This window comes from Thunnus thynnus, chromosome 14, assembly GCF_963924715.1.
Source record: "Thunnus thynnus chromosome 14, fThuThy2.1, whole genome shotgun sequence".
NCBI classification, from domain to species: domain Eukaryota; kingdom Metazoa; phylum Chordata; class Actinopteri; order Scombriformes; family Scombridae; genus Thunnus; species Thunnus thynnus.
Window position 1 is genome coordinate 3,601,594 of NC_089530.1, and position 15,551 is coordinate 3,617,144.

Here is a 15,551-nt window from a genome sequence, read left to right on the forward strand (position 1 = left end):
TTAAGTCGGAGATATTAGTGTTATTACCACAGACAGTTGGACAGCCTGTCCAGGTTCTACATTCTGCTGGATGGCTTTACTGTACTAAACAGGGAGAGGGCACTTCCAATGCAAACTGACTTTTTAAGCTTTAAGGGTCAGTTCACCCAAATCACAAATGTTTTCTCAGCAAAAGGGGGGATTTATAGTTGTGTTTGAAAGGGTTACAGCATAGCTTTAGAGCCTACACTAAAGCTGACCTCCTTAAAGATGTGTCTACATGTCAGGGCTACAGAGATAACACGTGGCAAATGTGACAAACCTTCCCATCATTACTGTATATCACAAAGTGAATGAAAGCGTAATATGGCTTGATTGCCATTTTGTAAGTAGTGTTATCAGCAAATGAAATGAGATGCTGAACTATGAATCAAACCCCACAGCATAGGTATCTCTAGTGGCATTTATCCATACGGATAGTTATAGTCTTATATGTTCCATTCAGTGGAAGTGAAGTGAACTTTATGCTCCTGACAGCACAGCAGCAATCTCTTTCCAGAAACAGTGTCCTAGTTACTTTAGATCAGTGGTTACCAAACCTTTTTAAACCATAGCACCCTTTCTTAGGTTTTTTTTTTTATGGCAATCTCCCATACTCAGCCCACCCACACAACACACATACAGGTTCAAAGATTTCAGCTAAAAATGATATGATGATAAGATGTTTTTAAACATACAAACACAGCTCATATGAGACTGACAACTGAACAAAACTGTGGCACCTTTGGCCTAAAGAAACCTAAAGAAACATCCTCGACTACATGTGAAGGTTGAGTTGTCAAGAGAGGACTGAATACCATTATTCAGTCCACTCAATTACAGTACATCATATCACAGTATGCAGTGGAAGTAGTGCTGCTGCTGTTTATCTTAAAGATGCGAATACAGGATAACATGTTCAGGTGTGCTTTGTTTCATGTGTTCTGTCTGAATATTACTGTTGCATTGGAACTGAGAAAATGCCAAGCAACATTTCTGAAACAAGACGCTCCATATTCCTTTCTCATTAGTGCCTATCCTTACCAAGACACTGACACTGAGGCACTTTTTTTCTTTTCACCGCAGCCTTGCACAACAGCCTTCGTCTCTCAAACAGGCATTCTGTTGTTTATATGCTCAACATTTTTCTCACTGCATAACTACATGTAGACATGTAATGTATTTATAATTGAGATTAACATGGTTTCAAAATAATGGAAACAAAGCTGCATAGAAATTAGTTCTATAGTATTTCAGGGTCCCTGGTGCCTGAAATAAAATTCCTTAAATAAATAATTATTACCAGTATAATGACTCTGGGGCTGACCTTCCTCCCTTGATGCATTCCTGTCTCGATGGGGTCAAGACCTGTATGATGATGAACTCATCAATAAGGCTTCACCAGCAGTGAGGGATTTCTTTAAGTGCGTCTGAGACAGCATCATAAAAATGATTGCTCGAAATCGTGTTGTAATGACAGACATTGGCTTTGTCCCCTAGAAAACAATGGCAGACACAAAGCACTGGCTAAAGATAAGACGCTATTTTTGAATGTTGCAGTTGTGTCTGTACATAAAACAATATTGCTCTGTCTCATTCAGGGGCTGGATCCTCTGAAGTCTGGATATCTAGACTAAACATGTCATAAATGGCTGACAAGACCCGGTTTTCAATGGTTCTTATACTTTGTTGACTGATAACAAGTTGATGAGGATCAATTGAATACATCATTAGTTTTGGTCTTTTTGACCCCTAAATGCTTCATTTATGGCTCAGGATCAACTGGGCCCTCTGGTCCTCTGGAAGACCCACCATTGTCATTTGTGTCCTTTAGTGAAACCAGCTCCTGAAATGGAAAAGTAGCTCATAAAGTAGAGTTTCTGCAGAAACACTCTAGAGCCCATCCCTGTGAGAGACTGGAAACCTGTCCAAGATGTTCCCTGCCTCTTACTCGGCCCTCATGACCCTGCACAGAATAACCGGGTATAGATAATGGGTGCATGAATGGATTCTGGAACCCTCCATTGGCCATTATGGCAGACCAGCCCCACACCCCACGTGGGCCTTCAAGATAAACAGCTGTCTGTGCAGATTACGCTTTGTGATTGGTTGATGCCTTTATTCGCTGTGCAAAAGCTCAGAAAAATCAACCTCGCTCTGAAAAAATTTTTTTTTTGCTTTTTTTGTTGCATAATATTCGTGTTCTGTGTGCAAATACTCATGACAAAAACAACAGTTTTAATTAATCACATGAAAAAAATGTCCCCTGTGTGTAAAGGCCTTTAGTCTTAAATAATACTTTTGCACATATTTGACCCCTGGTGTTTTTATTCGCTCCAAACAGCCGATGTTCCAACTTTACATTAACTGCAGGCTAGCAACAGACGCATCGACCGTCTGTTGCAGTGAGCCTGTGTGGTTGTGTGACATCTCAGCCTCTCAGAGTGGACTTAAAGCTCGCCAAAACTCTCCTCTTCATCGTCTTTCAGTCTCTACTTTTTCCTCTCATCTCTGTACAGTTATGAAACAGATTCGTAAAGCCCCAGAATGCACACAAAATTTTCACTCAAGTTGAAACATTTTCAACTTGCGTGGATGCTTATTTGCGTCAATTCATGCCACCTGGACACATTTGTGTCTAATCACTTCTGTCTATTGACTTTGATTGCTATCGCACAGCAATGCTGAACACACAGTAACAGATCACATGGTAAATTCAGCATAAAGAACATTTTCACAGTCCATCAGTACAACAATAGAGTCATCTCATGCTCACTACTCCGCTGCTCTCACATTCTCTTTTTAACACAACTGTTTTCATTTACTAATGAATTCTGTTGGCTTCTACTTTGCCGTTTATTTTTTTTTTACCCAGTTAAGTTACCGACAAAGAAACTGAAAACTGAAAAGCAAATTGCAGCCCTGCAGTATGCAAGCTTTTTATTCTGTTTATTTCAAATCAAAAGCCTTCCATTTCTAACTCTAGAAGGCACACACAGTGAGGTGCAGACTAGTGTGAACCTCAGTGCAAATTCCCTTATATAAGGAGGCTGGAAACAACCTCAGACACTACCCTGATGAAGGCAAGATATACTGTAGCCATTTTTAGGTTTCTAACCGTATCCAATTCTCTTCCTTTGTTTATTCATTCCTATCTTGTCTCAATTTGTTGATTTCATAGTAACATAGTTACGTAAAATCTGCTGCTGTAATGATGAAATTTCCCCACGGGCATCATTAAACTTACATCTGATCTCATCTCATCTCCACCATGTGGGCGTGTGTGTGTCTCATCCAGCAGTGGTCTGTTAGGATGAAGGTCCAGCAGGGCAGAACAGAGGGAGAGTTCACTGGCTCTTATCCTAGTTTAGATGCCATGTGGGGGGGTTGGAATGCCAATGCCAGCTAAGCCCCCACAATCTGTTCTCCCAGCTAGTGACAACTGTCTGCGTGTGTGTTTGAAAAAAATGAAAATAAAAAATTTAATTTGTTGTGTGAGTGTGTCAATGTGGTAGTGTATGTGTGTGTGGATTCGTTGTTTTACACCAACCGAGACAGAATATGTCATCCTCCAACTCAACCACCGAGACCTTTGGATTGGATCTAACAGAATAGAGGACTGCAGGACAGCTAACAATGTGTGTGACGCATGTTGACAGGCTGACGCAGGCTGTGTGTAGAAGAGCAGTGAGTATTTACCTTGGTGATGTGTCATAACAACTATGTGCCAAGATGAAGGTCACTGCGTCTTTCAGGATCACTGTGAGTAAATGGTAAATGGACTGCATTTATATAGCACCTTTCTAGTCTTCTAACCACTCAAAACGCTTTCACACTACAAGCCTTGTTCACCCATTCACACACACATTCATACACTGATGGCAGGGGCTGCCAACCTGCTCATCAGGAGGATCTAATCATTCACACACATGCTCACACAACAATGGCACAGTCATCGGGAGCAGTTTGGGGTTCGCTATCTTGTCCAAAGACACTTTGAGATGTGGACTGGAGGAATTGAACTGCCGATCTTCTGATGAGTGGACAACCCTCTCTACCTCCTGAGCCATAGGTTTTGTTCATGGAGACATACACAGATAAATGACATACAGCTGAATAAAGCACATATAGTAGTTGTACAAACAGTATTTGCAATGCAATTTAATTTAAAGCTATAAACCTCAGATTATACAGGAAGATTTCTAATCATATTTGTGTCCCCTGTGACCTTTAATCTAGCACAACCATCAGTCCAAAATATCCCTCTAATGAACAACAAGTTTATGACAAGGTATCTATATATAAACTAATGGCTGGATTTCCTTGAAATTTGCTGTGGATATGTATGTTTTCCTGAGAATGATGCTGAAAGCTTTTGGTGACCATCATCCTAACGTGCCATGGTCGTCAGCGCCAACACAAGAGAAATTATGACATAATCGCATTGCATAATTTACTAAACAAATTCAGTTTGTTTGTTAAATCCATTCAGCGAATCAGTACACAGTATTCAGGTCAGGTGACGCAATACAGCGAATATGTTCAGCCGAAGACGTGCTGTCTGAAAGTGAATTTGGATGAAACTGAAGAGCCTGTGTGTTTTTTCTCCTTCAGTGAAGTAAAACAAAGTTAGATTGAATTCAGAAAGTACTGAAATATTAAACACTGAAATACTAAAAACTGAAATACTAAACTGTGAAACATTGAATACTGAGTTAAACTGAATGCTGTGAAATACGGAGTAACAATAAGTAACATGGAATATGGAGTTACACTGAATACTAAATTGAATACTGTAAACTAGTTATGTTTTTTCCAGGTTAGTGCAGTTCCCAAAGAATTGATTGTAGACTAAAAACTGGCAAACTTTAGGCTCAATGAGTCAGTTCTGCAATGAGCTTGTCTAGTCATCACTGTGGTAGCTCTTTGAAAAAAGGACAGCTGTGGTCTCTGCAGGTTAAAACATTGGCATGTTCATGCTTGGGGGTGTTGTAGTTAGAGAAGTTTAGCTGTCAGGAACATTGCATTGGATTTGCTGACAGTCTTCGGATCAACATATCTCTGCGAGCAGATATTCTCGCACATGAAGAACATGCTCAGCCCTTCCCACATTCGTTTGACAAGTGAACACTCTGAAGCTTGGGTGCAACTTAAAGTGATTAAATATGACCCCCAGATAATGGAGCTCAGCAAAGGAAAACAGGGCCAGGGATCACATTGACTGGTAGGCATCTGTTTATTTGTAGCACACATGGCTTTGCATAATGGAGCCCTTTGTCCCGGTCTATTTTTTTCATCTCAGAAGTGGATGTTTTCATACGGATGGCAGCATTCTTGTATAATACTCATATTTCTGTTTGTTTCCATTTAATTCTCCCTTTTTGACATTTGCCCCCATTGCAACACTTTGTAAATGAGTCATTTACGACAGCACACTGCTATCATTGAAAGCAGTACTGTGCATATAATTAGGACAAGTCTTTTGGATTTTCTTTTTAATTCCAAAGTGTCATGGTTCTGTCATTGACTCTAGAGATTGTGAGTCTATCTTTGTTTTCCTTGGTTGCCATTATCCACCAGATGCCCGCAGACATTTTCTGTTTTGTGAAGATTGGACTGTGTGAGAGAGGGCTTGTTTTGAGTTTGCCTTTTTAGGGATTTTCTGACATGGTGTCATTTGAGTTGCCTTTATTGGTTGGACTGTGCTCATTGTGTTTTTGGTTTTCTGGTTGCCCTGTGTTCTTCCCCAATCTGCTGTCCTTTCACACCTGCCTTGCATTATCCTCATTAGCCCTGCCTTGCTTCCAGTGTCTTTCCCAGCCAATCACTCCCAGCCTGCCCTTGTGTCTAGTCACCTGTTCCCCATTCCCTTATTAGTTCAGTTAGTATTTAAGTCTTCGTTTGGAGTCAGTCTTTGTAGGATCCTTTGGTCTGTTTTGTTTTATGTCTACTCTGTTTGTTCAAGTCACATTAAGCATTCTGTTTTGTTCCGGTCAGCCAGCTTTGTGTTTTTGCTTGTGATTCTTCAATAAAGAAGTCTCTTCAGTATAGCTTGACCTGCTGTCTGGCGTTTGGGTCAATTTCCTGCTACTCTATATGACACAGTCTATTTTAGACACTAATCATTCAAATTAGCTGATGACAGAAACTGGTTGTAGATTCTCAGTATTATGTTGTGTAGATGATATGGCCTGTGGTGTGTTCCTGAGCCCTACTGTACTGGAACATGATGTAACATTCTTTCCCTCGACATCAACGGGTTAAACACACCTGCATCTGCTCCCTGTACAGCCTGCAGCTCCCTCAGAGATGGAGCACAAACAGAGTGCGTATCTGTGTGTATGAGTGACGGGCAGAGATTGAGTAAATGCATCTGAGTGTTTGTGAACAGTAAGTGTGTGAGTGCAGTTTATTCCCTTGGGTTTCAAACACTGCATAGCGTCAGGATATTTTTGAGGCTGTGATTGGAGCCTGGCTAAAGTGGCAAAGCTGTGAAACAAGGATGTGTGCGGGGGAGGCTTCAGTACACCTTTCACTTCCTGTTATCACTGTCAGTCAGCTTTCCTTCTGTAGGTGTGTTGGTACAGCGCAGTTGAGCATGGCTGAATGTGCTGCATTCAAGATCATATGACGCCTGTTTAACACACAGATACATAATTATAGTTTTTCTCGTCAAAAGGCAGATACAACCATTGGGATATACATAACAAGAAATATTTCTAAACTGGGCTTAGTGTGTTACTTTAACACGTTAAGGGCCCATCACACAAGGTGACACTGGAAGTCTTCTTTTGATGTTGCTAGGCAACTGCAAAGTCAGCTGCTGTCAAGCACGTGTTCTTACCATAGACTGTAACAAAGTGTGATGTCACCTGTTGGTTTAATTGGAGCCAGTTTGAAGGCCAGAGTTGCAGCTTATGGTCGGTGCCATCTTTTCCCTTTGGAGCCAGGAAATTCCAAGTAAGGAGTGCGGGGTGTTGCCTTTCACGCTCTGGAAACACGACCCGCTATCTCCGACCCAAGCTACCGCTAGCTTAGTGGGAACACCAAGGGGTGTACACTTTGGCTAACATTAGCTAATTAAGCTAAACTGTACTAACAGGACAGGTATCGTAATCAACATTAAACTTAGAGAAATATTGTGACAACAGTCAGGCTCAGTGTGAGTCCCAGAGCAAAATATCAATCACAGCTGTCAATCAACGTCCACACAGCAGACATCAAAGCTACTATAAGTCTTCAAATATTATTAATGAAAGCAATAATTTCCAGAATGACCACCAGCACACTTATTAGAGGGTCTGAATTTAGCAATAATAATAATAATAATAATGATAATAATAATAATAATAATAATCTTTATTTATATATCACTTTTGTGTGTACCGAGTCTGCAAGCATCAGATCCTCTGGCAGGGTATTCCATAATTTTGGAGCCCTGACCGAGGCCTGGTCAGGATTTGTTATAAATCAGGATTTTGGAATGGTAAGTAAAGACCTGCCAGAGGATGTGAGGCTGTGCACTGGCTCATAAAGAGTCAGCAGGTCTGCAGTGTATGAAAGGGCCAGCCCATGAATAGCTTTAAAAGTGGTAATTGAAATTCTAAAATCAGTTGTAAAATGAACTGACAACCAGCGGAGGGATGCCAGAAATGGGGTTATGTGATGTTGTCTCTTAGACGATTGCGACCATAATGAGTCGTTGGAAAAAATGATTTGACATAGTATTTGTAGAGAGAAGCTGATGCTTTTTGAATGGGAGGCAGGGATTTTTTTGGAGCCAGCATCTAGCGGCTGTCAGTGGCATTGCACTTTAAAGTACTTCTGCATCAGCTTCAGCCTCAACCCATGGTAGTTGCTGCTTGGTTCTTAATGAGTCCCTATTTAGTTACAGGCAGAGATAGAAGTCCTTCCCATATGCATAACCTTACTGAGGTCCACTAAACCTTGACCTCTATGTAACAACTTTCAACGAGATACCCAAACATAACCACTGTACAACTGAAGCTGCACCAATCAACATTTTTATCATCACCATATCACCATTTGTTATCAATGGATCAAACTATGTGTAATGTGAAAGGGGTTGATTTGAAGTGAGGAAACCACAGTTCCCCTCAACTCTACTGAGTGTTTTAATGTCTTTCAGCTTTGTTTTGGTTCAAAGTTGATGGCCACAACTTCACTGTTTTGGTTCAGTCTCAGCACTCTTATTTACCTAATTTCCAGCTGCTTTCAGAAAAAAAGCTCTGATAAACCCACTGTACAAAGTTAGCAACATAGTGGAGTGTTCAAGAGTTGGTTGACACCAAAACAGAGCTAGAAGGACAGTGAATATTGGTCTTGGTGGCGAGAAACATAACTCCAAATGAATGCTAATGTTGCTACGTGTCTGCTGGATGTGTAAATAGGCAATTGTTTGCTAACACATTAGCCATATCGACTTCATAAGGTGACAATAAGGTTAAATTTACAGCTTGTTGTCATGCCCCAAAGCTAAAAATAGAGTACAGCTTTAAATCTTTAATTTTAATCTTATACCTAAACCCAGTCATAGGGCCTGGCCACGCCAGCACTTAAAACAGCACATTTTCACAGAATCAGTTCATTTCAATGGAATCACTGCAATCGCTTGCAGGGATGAAATACGCTGACAAATCAATACAGTGGAAGAGCATGGAAGAGAGTAACATTCATACCATCATCTCTAAAACCCCATCATTACAGTAGATAGTTAGGTGCATTTGCTATTAGGCACTTACCGATACCAATTTATTTTTAGTAAATTTACACCTGATTAATTGTCACTATCCTGTTCTATCCAGCCTGCTGTACTGCGCATGTGTGTATGTATGGATGTGTGTATGTGTGTGTCTGTGAAAACCCTGCAGAAACACAGTTGCTTTGTTGCTAATGGAGGGGAATATTACCTAGGGACAATTAATTTGACAGTAGCATCAATGCAGATTGAGTGAGAGAGAGCGATGTAGTGAATGCATTATGTGGGGGTATGCTCATGGCTGAACAACACTCTAATTTCCTGCTACAGGCTCACTGGGTGTGTGTGTGTGTGTGTGTGTGTGTGTGTGTGTGTGTGTGTGTGTGGTATACAGTGGTTTATGCTCCACTGGTACTTTCTTACCTCTGTGTAACTTAATCCAAGCAAGCCTATTAGTACTTACCACATAAAGAGAAGTGAGATACAGGCGAGCAGTTTGTCAGGAGCAGTTTACATTCAGCAAAAGACAGATTAATAAGGGAAAGTGAGAGTGGAGCTGATGCACAGTATCCTCTGTGGACTCCAGTATTCACTACAATGCATTTTCTCAAACTCCAGCATAAAATGTACCTTTTAATGCATATGTCAGCAACTTTGTGTGAAGGTTCATACAGCAGTGATGTTTGGTTTGAACCAGTTCAACCTGCTAGTATTATAGCCACTCTTTCTTAAAGGGGACCTATTATGCTCATTTTCAGCTCTATATTTTATTGTGGGACTCCACTAGAATAGCTTTGCATGATTCACAGTTCAAAAAAATCCTTATTTATCTTAAACTGGCCCTTTATGCAGCCCCTCAGTTAAGCCTCTGTCTGAAACAGGCCGTTTAGCATGTCTCTTTAAGGCCCCCCTCCCGATGAGCTCACTCTGTTCTGATTGGCCAACTTCAGGAAGCTTCCTTCGGCTCTGGAGGCTATGTAAACAAACTATAGTAGCAGTTTCACTTTTTCTCTTTGTTTAGTCCAAATGTCAACTTCTCAAATCCATCCGTACATGTTTGAGCCTGAATCAGATCTGAAATATCAGAGTGAACATTTGCAGCAACGAAGATTACAGCAGGATGTCTCTGTATGGTAAATGTTATGCTCATTACCCTACCTGCTCATTCTTTATACTGTATTTCACTGTGGTTAAGGACGCTCACTACGGTACCAGTAGATCCCCTGAGTGAATTTAATGCATTTAATGCATGTCTAACTTAATTGCACCCAGAAGAACAGGCAGCCCTTAGTGATACGTCAAAACACTTTGATGCATCTGCTGTGAAAATTGTTTTTCTGAAGATGTCAAGGGGCAGCTAGACCTGACCAGCTGTTCCATCCAGGTGGACAGGCGGGGCCACACAGACAATAGAGTTCAGATTGAATGTAAAGCATATTTTAACCTTGCTTGCAGTCTGTGTTTATTTGCAACAAACAACCAATATATAGACTGCAGCCTACAGACAACACTTTTAGCTCTTAGCTAGCAGAGTACTGCTCTCTGACGTCCTCAGAACTCCTATTCTTACTATTACTTTCCCCCAGTTTCTCTTCTTGACTGTACATTCATGAGTTGGACACAAGTTTTCCTAAATTCACATTGCCCAGAGCGATTGTGTGCCGGTTTACTTCCACTTGCATGCTTTTATTGACAGTATATGTGATTGCACCGCCTCCAAAACTTGCTTCACATTCATCCTGAACACACTTTAAAAGTTCAAGTAGACATATTCACTATGTATTTTATTGTATTTTTGTTTATTCAGCAAGTACATTTGACACATTTGGCATAAGCTTAAAAAATAAATGTTTGTCACATCTTTTGCCCTTGATAAGACACAGATTTTTGAGGGCATGAGGACAATCAGTGCATTTACATGTACTTAAGTAACCAGGTTACTCAGAAAAACAGGTTATGCACATCAGTGTCACCAGGTAATTTTGCTGGGGCTTAAGCCTTGAATGTTTTGAGTGTAGCCTATAATAAAATTTTACACGTAAGCGTGTGTGTGATGCCATTTAGCCATCTCTCAAATTCAGAAATAGTGTAACTTACGCAGACTTTCATCACTTTACAGCTGTTCGCTCAGACCGGCTTCCTACTGCAGTTACTGTTGTAGCCTCTGGGACGCTCATTTTGTTTTGTTTGTATGCTTGTTTGAGACCCAGATACGGCTGTTACTGTTAACAAGGACCAACAAACCACCACCAGCTCCTGCTACGTGGGTGTTTAAAATAAACGAACCCTCCGTGCTTTGTTAAATTGACATGTTATTTTAACCATCCAGTTTATCTGCTGCTGCTGCTGCTTTACTTTACATTAATGTTACTGTAGCTTGATAGTTTGGATAACTTGACTGCTGATGTATTCCCACTGTGTGTCATTTGTCCACTATTACTGTAATTAACACCATACAAGTTAAAGTTCTGCTTCATGCTCTGTCAGACTCTTTTCAGAGTGAGTGAAGGAATCAGGAGAGAACTGCAGGATGTCATGTTAATGGTGTTGAAAGAAAAACAAGGAGAAAGTTTTAAAGAAGCAGTTTAAGGAGGAAAGAGAAACACACAGAGGCGGCCCAGGTGTCAGGTGATGGAGGAACATGAATACATTTGAACCAGGAGGCAGAACAAGTAAGGTCTGACTTCCTCCTGTGTTTAGATGTACTGTTCTGTAAATATTTTTAGAGGCACAGTCTGTTATCCAAACTAAAGGACATCCTGACAAACAGAAGTGAAAGCAGAAGATTAAACCCTGCTATAAAAGGACTTACAGATCCTTGAATACAGGCACTAACACTACACAACAACTCAGTTATTAGGAAACAAAATGCTGATTCATCATTCATCTGACTGATTCATCATCAACAGTCAAAGTGTTATCTTGATTTGGCTTTCAGTTTTGTTATTACAAACACTGATGTATAATTAAGGACCATATAAATGATGTGAGAATCCAGATTTGTTTTTAAGATAGACCGACTGGTCTTGGAGTTGCCGCCAAGCTATTAAAGTGTAAATAGCTATCCAAGGACTTTATTAGCCAGAAATGACATCAGGTGATGGGACATAGTTCAGCCATCCAGATGTAGCTCACTGATGTTAATTTGCTTTTGTATTTTGCATGTAAAATATAATTTGTCATTTCCTGTGGATGGAATACATTTCCCAGCAGTAACCATACTTAACACCAGAATTAATTAGGCCAAACAGAATGAATCCACTGCATCTCAATTAGGTGAAATAGGACTCTTCTCTCTTTTTTACGGCATTCACTTCATGATGTTGGCTGATAGAACTGGTGAATTTTCACATAAAGATGTTGTCTGCTGTAGGTTTACTGTATATGATATGTAATGTGGGGCCTCCATTCTTATGAGGAAGTAGGTCCAGAAGGTGGTGGAGCCTTAGAATAGTTGGCAGGAAAGTCATTAAGTCTTGACCAGAGGGCCTGGTGGATTATAGGATGGTACAGTACAGCAAGATCAGGGACACACACACACACACACACACACACACACACACACACACACACACACACACGGGCCCAGATGAACAAATGAAAGCATGCATACATGCATAATAACACACACACGATTTGAGACAGTCCGGGAGGTCAGGGAAGGTCTCTGGCAAAGTTAGGCTGAAGCTGGCAGCTTGTGTTGGTGTGTGCAAGTATGGGCTATTTGTGTAAACATGTGTGAGCGTGCACAAGCTTGTGTAATATAAGGCTGTGTGTGTGTGTGTGTGTGTGTGTGTGATCAGAGGTCCTGTGTTAAGGACAGGCCTGCTAACTAGGCCAACAGCTGCTTCCCTGGCAATTCATCTCCAGTCAGCTTTGAAGCCATTTTTTTTCTCCCTATTATTTCAACACAGGAACATTTTGCATATTAATGGAGCTTATATTCTAGTACACTGACCACCACACCCACACATACACATGCAAACACCACACACACATGTATTTAAAACTCCTTTGTAGAACTGTGCACACACTGAAACACAAGCGCCCAGGTGTCGGCTCCAAGCCTGCTTTATGTGTTATGTATTCAAATAAATGCAGCATATTCACCTTGTCTGTGTGTGTGTGTGTGTGTGTGTGTATGTTTGTGTGTAGCAGCAGCGTGGGTGGTTCTGATTGTGCACCACAGAAATTAGACTTTGTTTAAATTCTGAAAAGCAGCTGCTCTCTACCAACACCAATTATGTGTGTGTGTGTGTGTGTGTGTGTGTGTGTGTGTGCACCCTTTGATGGTGGACTGACGGCCAGTTCTCTCGTTCAAAGAGATCCTTCATTTCTGTTCTTTCTATTCCGGCTTTCTTCAATAACAAAACAAAAACAAAATTGCAGAATAAAATGCTGGAAAATAACACACACACACTGACTATTCTTCTCTCTTTCTTCCTGACATACTCTTCATATCCCTCCTTTCCTCCGTCCATCATTCTCTCTGACACACACAGTGAGGTGCATTGAAGCGAAGCAGAGCACACAGCTGTGAACCAGCCCAGAGGCCTGTCCTTCCCTCTGTGTGTATGTGTGTGTGTGTGTGTGTGTGTGTGTTTGTGTGTGTGTGTTTCTCTGACAGCCTGGACCACTGGGACACAACCAGAGGCGTAAGCAGGTCAACATGAGAACGAGGGCAGTATGAGTGTATGAGAGAGAGAGAGAGAGAGAGAGAGAGAGAGAGAGAGAGGTGGAGTAGCACTGGTTGATCCAAAGAAATGTCTGTGTTTGGCTTTAATTAGAATATTCACCACCTTCAAACACACACGCACACACACACACACAGACGGGTTGAAGTGTGTTTGAGGGTTGATAAATGATCACAGTCAGTGGTCAGCTTCTCTTCCTCTTCACAGCTGCTCTGCCACATGCTCACATCAAGTTGTACTGTGTCACCGTGGTAAGCTGGCGGAAGCAGCCAATAATGCTGCAGCAATGTGTGTGTTCTCCCGTTTATGCTGGATGTGGTAAACTTGATGTGTGTGTGTGTGTTATGAATATACCACCTACACTGTCCAGCTTTGACTGCTGCAGGGCGAATATGCAGCAGACAAATCTGCCCCCTGTTATCTGGAGAGCATTTTGATTTGGACACTATAATATTATAGTGATGTAATAGATTAAAACCAAGATGGAGGATAAAACCACTAATATGAATACAAAATAGACAGAGACAGAGAAAGAGAGAGCACTTTCTAGCATTTTACATGGTCTTCATCACTTGTTTAGCCCCAAAAATCCAACTCATCATCAAGCCTGCTCCTCTGTGAGGCACGCAAAAAAACCCCCAAGAGTCTCAGTTGTTAAACAGTATTTCTTTATGTCCTTTAGTGTTTCTCAGCAGTATCGGTGCTGTTTTTTTTTCTCCGGTGGAGCGCTGAAGATTTTTGCTCTCAAAGTTGCATCCACCAGCGAGCTGATGCTGTCATTCAAGGGTAACACATATATGATGTGCGTCAAAACACACGCATCCATTGTTTTCTATGTAAGCCTGCACAGCGAATTGACGTGTCAGGATGCAGCACTGTCCTATTTTCCCATTGCGGACATACGTCAACTCCCTAGAAGAGCAGTAATTTGATCACAGTCTCACTGTACTACAGCTGCACCGCCCCCACACTTACGACCCAGACAGGTGAAACACAAGAGGCTCGCGGCTGTGTTTTGGATGATTAGTCTGTAAATATAACTGTACAATACTGTAGGTAGACAGTCTGACAGTTGCCAAATTTTGAGCCACCTGATGAAGATAGGCAGTTCTATTCTTTGCAGACTTTTCTCTGTGAAGTTTTGGATATTTTGCTCACCTACATGTGGATTTAAGGGTGGCAAAGTTTAAAATTTTAAAAGTTTAAAGACTGCAGTGTGCCACAGTGTTTTTAATGATGTTTCCATAGTAAAATACTTTAGGCAGAAGTTTTAACAGTTGCTGAATTTGAATCCATTAGGTGAAAATTAGGAGGTTGTTTTCTTTCTGGACTGTTGTGAAGATTTGGAGGTTTTGTTTAATGATAGATTTGATACTGATGATGTTTTGGAGAGTGTTTGTACTTTTTGTTATCTGCTCCTCTTACATAAAGAGCTTTTTTAGAGCTACATAAAGGGCTTTTTAAATTTGTTAAACAGCTTTTTTTTTTCATTTATCATAATCTGATATTAATCAGTACTGAGCTCTGATCCAATTTAGGCTACTACTATGCATGGATCAGCTGATCAGCTGATGACTGTACTACAATCTGATTTTTGTTGTGGATTTTTTGTGGATGTATTTTCAGGTTGATGGTCTAACAGAGCAATGTGTATCCTGTGTGTCACTGAGAGAGAGAGAGAGAGAGAGAGAAAGTGTGCTTTGAGTTGATCTTCTTCTCTGTGATATTAAAACATGTCATCAGACTGTCCTTGGCTTCTTCCTCAGGCTGTTGTCACACTTGGAGCTTGTTTTTCTGATTTCAGATATTAATCCCCAACACTCGACAAACAGCCTCCTTTTGCCCCAAAAAACATTTATTGCAAAATCTGAGTTCTTGGCTCACCCCTATACTGTACCTTGACACGCCCGATGTTTGTTATGAGATGTTGTAATATCACAACTTTGTCTGATGTATAAATCCAATTAATAAATGTTTATGTGATGTGTAGATTGCCGAGCAGTTTGATAATGTCAACGTAATCTTACCTGATCAAACCGAGCCGACATCCTTGTCTCAGACACTGTTCCTCTGCTGCTTCAACAAAAGAGCTGCTGGCAGTGAAGCAGAGCAGAATTCTC

General features: G+C 40.9%; 1 protein-coding gene across 4 annotated transcripts in view; it reads left to right on the forward strand.

Moving 5' to 3' along the window:
- ccdc85a (coiled-coil domain containing 85A) overlaps window positions 1–15,551 on the forward strand; it is a 44,535-nt gene that overhangs the window by 19,501 nt on the left and 9,483 nt on the right. The gene's annotated exons all lie outside the window — the stretch shown is intronic.